Here is an 8170-nt window from a genome sequence, read left to right on the forward strand (position 1 = left end):
AGGTCAAACTGTACGATCGAAACTACAATTCCAACATGCTCTGATATGTGATGTCTGTACTGTTCTTCAATATGATGCACAGCAAGGTTATTTAAGCCTCTTTAGCTGGAATCAATACACACACACTGTTCAAATATCTTCAGATCAGTTCAATTAGTCATAATCTTCATCTTAAGAGTCCTTTCCTTTCATACATATACTCAAGGACTAGAAAAACCTTTACAACAAATACACAAAAATAACATGATGGGATTAAGGCATGATACAAAACCAGAGGGATAAACAGATTCATTATCTAAATTCAAATCTATCCAATTTCTACTTGTGTAACATTTTGTAATCATACAGTTTCCAAAGTGTTGCACATATATATGGGTAACCTAGCATTATGGAGAATATAGGGAATTTGAGAATATAGAGCCCCATTCTTACAGTAATGATGTGATATTTTGTATTTAGTTCAGAGTTGATACCTTTTGTTGTTCTTGTAACTGTTAATGTGTTGTTCTTAATGTAACTGTGTTTGTATGTGACACTTGGTTACTGAGCCGTGTGGATGTTAAGGTTCCATTCATCAGTTACTGAGCTATTTGACTGAGTGCAATATTTAATACAGTGCAATATGTTTGATTGAGTGAAATATTTTATACAGTGCAATATTTAATACAGTGCAATATGTTTGAATGCAATATTTAATACAGTGCAATATGTTTGATTGAGTGCAATATTTAATACAGTGCAATATGTTTGACTGAGTGCAATATTTAATACAGTGCAATATGTTTGACTGAATGCAATATTTAATACAGTGCAATATGTTTGATTGAGTGCAATATTTAATACAGTGCAATATGTTTGACTGAGTGAAATATTTAATACAGTGCAATATGTTTGATTGAGTGAAATATTTTATACAGTGCAATATTTAATACAGTGCAATATGTTTGACTGAATGCAATATTTAATACAGTGCAATATGTTTGATTGAGTGAAATATTTTATACAGTGCAATGTTTGATTGAGTGAAATATTTTATACAGTACAATATTTAATACAGTGCAATATGTTTGATTGAGTGAAATATTTAATACAGTGCAATATATTTGATTGAGTGCAATATTTAACACAGTGCAATATGTTTGATTGAGTGAAATATTTAATACAGTGCAATATTTAATATAGTGCAATATGTTTGATTGAGTGAAATATTTAATACAGTGCAATATATTTGATTGAGTGCAATATTTAATACAGTGCAATATGTTTGATTGAGTGCAATATTTAATACAGTGCAATATGTTTGACTGAGTGAAATATTTAATACAGTGCAATATGTTTGATTGAGTGAAATATTTTATACAGTACAATATTTAATACAGTGCAATATGTTTGATTGAGTGAAATATTTAATACAGTGCAATATATTTGATTGAGTGCAATATTTAATACAGTGCAATATGTTTGATTGAGTGCAATATTTAATACAGTGCAATATGTTTGACTGAATGCAATATTTAATACAGTGCAATATGTTTGATTGAGTGAAATATTTTATACAGTGCAATGTTTGATTGAGTGAAATATTTTATACAGTACAATATTTAATACAGTGCAATATGTTTGATTGAGTGAAATATTTAATACAGTGCAATATTTAATACAGTGCAATATGTTTGACTGAGTGCAATATTTAATACAGTGCAATATATTTGATTGAGTGCAATATTTAACACAGTGCAATATGTTTGATTGAGTGAAATATTTAATACAGTGCAATATTTAATATAGTGCAATATTTAACACCGTGCAATATTTATCAAAGTCCAATAGCTAATACAGTGCAATACTTGATCAAGTGCAGTGTGTGACTCTGCAGTATTTACTACCGGGTAATTGTATATTTTGTTTGACTGAGAGTTGTAGTCTGGGGTGTTTTAATGTTTTAATGTCTGGCACTAGCACTTACTCATTTATTTTAGTTATACTGTGTTGTAAGTGTCCCATGTCTGTATTGGAGGGTTGTTTTTAATCTCGCTGTGCATGTGTATGGTGTTGTACATGTGTATAGTGGCAGTAAATGCATTCTATTCTATTCTATTTTGGAGATTGGCTCTAGGAGTTGAGACTGTTGATGTTTTGCTGCAGTTTGGCTCTTGTTTTGGAATGGGTTACAGCTTACAGTAGCCCTTGTGTTCATAAAATAAACAACCAGAAGAAATTTGGCATTTCACCAGAATGCTACAAGTAAATTGCTCCCAGTAAATTGCCGGGTACAAAATGGCAGAACACACATTCACACATGCATCAGTCTCAAAACAATTCTGGGTCGACTCTGTTCACACATAACCTGGCATTTGGCTCTCTATATTCTGTTACTGTACATAGCAACCACAGGAATGTGCTGCTGCATCATTTAAACTGGAATGTATCATAACCAAGAAACCAGACTTGTAGGGAATCAAGCAATGGTGCAATTTTGTGGCTCTGTTCACACATAGGACTTCCCTGCATTTTCCTGGTAATTTAGCTGGGAAATTTCCAGATCAAAAATGCAGTTCTGCCTTTGTTCACACATGACCCTGTTCTGGTAAACTGCTGGTTAACTGTGTGTATGTATGAATGGGGCTTAGGATAAAGTCAACAATTGTATCTGGATCCCTTGGCCATACATGGTAATTACAATTCACAGTGTTTTCAATTTTAGGGTACTAGATATGGTTCATGTTCTGGTCCTAGTGGACACATACTTTATATTTTATTGTGAGTTTTTGTTTTGGTTATAATCCATATGTGTCCATTCATAGTTTTAATGCCTTCGGTGAGAATTTACAATGCAATAATCATAGAAATAAAGAAACAAAAATCAAAAAGTGTGTCCAAATTTATTATTAAAAATCAAACAAAAAAAAACAAAACAATAGACTAATTATCAAACTATGCAAATTTCAGATTTTTCTACATTATGTGATAGTATTACAGATATCTTTTGTTGATATCCATGTTCTGTGTAGCATTGATGGGATGACACCAAAATCTAATTGTGCAATATACCTCCCTCAAATGCTTTAAAGCACAACAGAGGTTGTCAGGGCACTTGCTTCAAGAGGCAGCGAGCTAGAAATGAGAAGGATTGGCACTAAGTATACATTTATGTATTTTTTTCTGTTCAGCTCAGTGCAAAAGTACATTTTTATAGTTAATTCCAGAGCATGCAAGACACTACTTTATCCAGATGTGATTTAGCTATTGATACTTTGCAGTGTCATCTCACTGGAGATGTTCTACATGTATGTCTATAATGGAATGTTTAGCAGGTACCCTGGTGACACAATGCACACATTAGCAAATACTGTCAAAAAAGTTTTAAGATGGTCTGAAAAGAAAAACAAACAACTACAAAATTGATTTTTATACACCACATGCTAATGTGGATATACAAGTGATCAGTACAATATGTGTCCATGGTCCTGTTTAGGTATTTGAAGGTCAACAAAAAAATATGAGAGTGACTAACTGAAAAACTGTTGGCTAATGCTGGCTTGTGACTGTAATATTATGTGAGAGACTTGTTTAAAAGTACAAATCATCTCACACTGGTATGTTAAAATAAAGCTCAGATTAAAGTCTAACATGAATAACAGAGCTTCAGACTGAGCTGGGCCTCCAGTTAGCTTCATAGCTCCAGGGAATATTGATGACATCAGCTGCAAAGTATCTATTGCTCTGTTTGACCAAGTGCATCAGTAAATGTGCCATGCACATCAGATCAGGCTGCATTGATTGACCACTGAAGAAGTCCTCGCTCTCCACAAATTCTCTGCGAGCACTTAATCAATATCTCCTCTTTTGTAAGGAAATTAATTGAATGTTGCCGTGGTGATCAAACTGTGCTACAAGGCCATCTACAGCCGCTCAAGTGGAGGCTACAGGACTTAAGCCGCAGACCCAAAAGAAGCCACATCCCATTCCTGGCCATATTTAGGAGCAATCATAATCACTGATGCAAAATAAAACTGTGAACAGAGAACCATAATGAGCACGTGGCCAGTGGCCTCTATAGTGCCCCCTACAGTACAGGTAAAAGACACAACTTTGTCCGATTGGCATGAAACTTGGGGAGATAATGGTGGACCTCAAAAGGGGCAAAAAAAAGTCAATTACACCATACCTGTATTTTGCACGAGGTTGCCGTTTCAACGCCGTGGAGCACCATTATAATGCGATGGCCACACGTATATAGAAACAGGGTGAAGGGGGGCGGATAGCGGCCGATTGGCATGAAACTTGGTGAGATCATTGTGGGCCTCAAAAGAGGCAAAAAAAGTCCATTACACCATACCTGTATTATGCACGAGGATGCCGGTTCAACGCAGTGGACAGCCTTTGTAATGTAATGGCCACACAGTGCTATAGAAACTGTGTGAAAGGGGGTGGATAGCGGACAGGGGGTGGCCGGGTGGGGGGAATGCTGCATGGGGGTGGTGGCTCACCCCGGGCAGTCGCGTGGGGGGCGGTTGCGCGGATGGCGAGGGCCATCATCGCCGCTTGAGGCTTTAATTTTACTTAGATTTTCACTAAGGCAAGTCTTTATTTGGTTTCTCAACATATAAGATTATTCAACATTGTAATATCTGCACCTAAATATGTTTCATTATTTTATTTAGCCGACCTGCAGCCAGGTGTTTGTAATCAGAAACACTAGGCTGTAATCAGGGCCACTGAAGGCAGCACAATCTTAGCTTTAGGCTTTGACCAGGAAGCTGCAAATTTACCTACTTTGCACTACTACAATTGCCAAAAAATGACTAGAAACAGTAGATAATGCTATATACACAGTGTAGTAGCAAAAAAATGGGATTTATTGTTTAGTTCCACTTTCCAACAAGATTTTGAGATTTTGATCATACAAAAAGATTTGTTGATACCTATTTCTATGCCTGATTTATAATGGTTTAACAATTTTCAGTGTTAAGTGTTAACTCAAACACTAAATAAGATATCCAAAATCCCATCTGTATATTGTGTGTCTATGTCAACAAATTGAGACAAGAAATTTAAACCTGAATCTTTACTTTTTTCAAATCTATATGTCCCAAATATGCACAATTTTGGCCATTTTACACATAAAATCCCTTATTTTTGTATGACAAAACCACATGGTGAAAAACTACATTTGTTTCTTACATTTTTGTAAGTAAATGTTTCACCTAAAGCATATTCATTTCAAATAGTGCACATGTACAAGAGACCAGATGTCCTGCCAAAAATGTATTGGGAAACGCAATATATCAATTGCCAAAGAGTATAGTGGCAGTATAGATTTGGTTGAGGTTTGAACGGGCGACAGATCTCTTAGTTGAGTGAATCCACTGTCGCTCAAAGAGGTGGTGTCTTGATGGACTGATCTCATGACATGTACTCTTTACATTAAAACATGCACACTAGTATATATTTCCCCATCAACTTGGTAATACTGAGCAGTTTGTCCAAGTTAACCAAGGACAAGTCTACAGAATTACAAACAGATCCTTAACATTGCACAGGCCTTGTGACCTTTATGCCAAACCAGTCTCATAGTGCAAATGAGAATTGAAACCTCTCAGTACAATTTCATTTTCCCAGTGACACCGATGACACCCAACCCGTAACAGCAAGGGCATCTGGAGTATTTCAATTATTTCAAATGTAGGGCTGTATTCTAGTCCGACTAAAGTATTGTCCTATGCTTTGATTAGTTGACTAAAAGACTTAAAGAGTGGTTATTACATAGATATTAACTGCTTAAACATAACATATTTAGATCACCATGTTTCCTTTAATTGCTTTAAAACTGCTATATTCGCCAAAAATAATGTATTAACATGTTGTCAGTATCAGGTTTGTGAAGTTGCTGTGTACAGTTTTGTATCATGCTTTTGTATATTTACGGAGAATTGTCGTGTGGAATCATGGGTGACATAGCATTTTGGACTGAGCACTGGACAGAATCTTACAGCTAGGTGGGATGGAATAGGGCCCTGGAGAGATTGCTAAATTACTGAAATATGCATGGATGACATCTAAAAGCTCTTCGGGCATGTTTTGGATGAGGGAACAACGTTATAACATGGTAGAAAACTCAAAACAGTTGATTTTGCATAATATCCCCTATTTAAGAACTACAGCCCTATAGTCAAATCCCATTATGATTGTTCGGCTGGAGTGACCTCTGAAGGAAAAGGACGAGCCAAAGAAATAAAAGAAGACTCTTTACAGTAATGACATCACCTGAACCCAGCCATAAGAGAACGTATCTGCAGCCCTAGTACAGTCAGTGGGAGGGGAGTGCATCTACGGGAAAAACTCTCTCCTCTCCAAATAAAAAAAACTTCACCTCCACTCTCAGGTTCAAATCGATGAGTGCTGCCAATGGCTAAATGCTAAATATACCTGTCTAGTGGCGGTGCAGCAAGGGAGCTTTTCATGACAAAATAGAGGCATCGATAAGAGCGCGCTTGGGGCCGGGCGGCGTGAGGAGAGGAGCCAGAGCCAGAGAGCAGACACAGAACAGCAAATCGATCGGACGCACTACGATTCCCAGAGTTCCACTGTGTGACTCCACCTGCAGTAAACATGACGGCTCAGATCAATGTGAGAGACGCAGCCAGCCCTGAGCAGAATGCATGTAAGCTTGTTTTATCAAGGTTCAACATGGGTAAATAGTGACTAAAACTAAGAATGCAATTGTTAAAAGATGGTTACGGTATATATATACATATATATATATATATATATATATATATATATATATATATATATATATATATATATATATATACACACACACACACACACACACATATATGTATGTATCATATATCATATATATATATATATACACACACACACACACACACACACACACATATATGTATGTATCATGTATGTATATATATATATATATATATATATATATATATATATATATATATATATATATATATATATATATATATATATATATGATGCACAGTGGCTGGTGGCTCTGAAAGAAGACCACAGCAACCTTCCCGAACAGAATCCAGTCACCATCACAGTGGCAGACATCCAGGAAAGAGTCTCAGGTATGAACATGATCCATGAGCACCTAGCAGCACAAATAAACCAGCTGCTAATGGATGGGACTCACCCTGAATGGCTAACCGAAGGGCGTACGATTCTGATCCAGAAGGATCCCTCAAAGGGTACAGCCCCATCCAACTATCGGCCAATAACCTGTCTCTCCGCAACATGGAAGCACATGTCAGGCATCATCGTGGCTAAGATAAGTGAACACATGGATCAATACATGAGCACAGCACAGAAGGGCATCGGCAAAGATACCAGGGGAGCCAAACACCAGCTCCTGGTAGACCAAACAGTTGCCCAAGGCTGCAGAACCCGTAAGACACACCTGTGCACTGCCTGGATTGATTACAAGAAAGCCTAACACTCAATGCCATACACATGGATCACTGAATGCCTGGAGCTGTACAAGATCAACAGGACTTTAACAGTCTTCATTGCAAACTCGATGAGGTTGTGGAAACCCACCCTTGAGGCCAATGGCAAGCCACTTGCACAAGTGACCATCAAATGTGGCATATACCAAGGAAATGCACTGTCCCACTGTTGTTCTGCATAGGTCTGAATCCCTTCAGCCAAATCATCAGCAACACTGGCTATGGATACCGAGTCAGGAATGGGGCCACCATCAGTCACCTCCTCTACATGGATGACATCAAGCTGTACGCTAAGAATGAGCAAGACATTGACTCATTGATCCACACCACCAGGATCTACAACACAGACAATGGAATGTCATTCGGGCTTGAGAAGTGTAGCCAGATGGTGACAAAGAGAGGGAAGGTAGTCCACACAGAAGGGGTCTCCCAGAAGGGACAATAGCAGACATTGAGGACAGTTACAAGTACCTTGGTATCCCACAAACAAATGGCAACCTTAAAGAGGAAACAGGGAAGGCAGCCACGGCCAAATACCTCAGATGAGTAAGGCAAGTCCTAAGGAGTCAGCTCAATGGCAGAACAAGACCCAGGCAATAAACAGTCACGCCCTGCCCCAGTAACCTGATACCCAGCAGGAATCATAAGCTGGCCAAAGGAGAAGATACAGACAACAGATGTTAAGACCC

Source organism: Periophthalmus magnuspinnatus, chromosome 10 (assembly GCF_009829125.3).
Source record: "Periophthalmus magnuspinnatus isolate fPerMag1 chromosome 10, fPerMag1.2.pri, whole genome shotgun sequence".
NCBI lineage: Eukaryota > Metazoa > Chordata > Actinopteri > Gobiiformes > Gobiidae > Periophthalmus > Periophthalmus magnuspinnatus.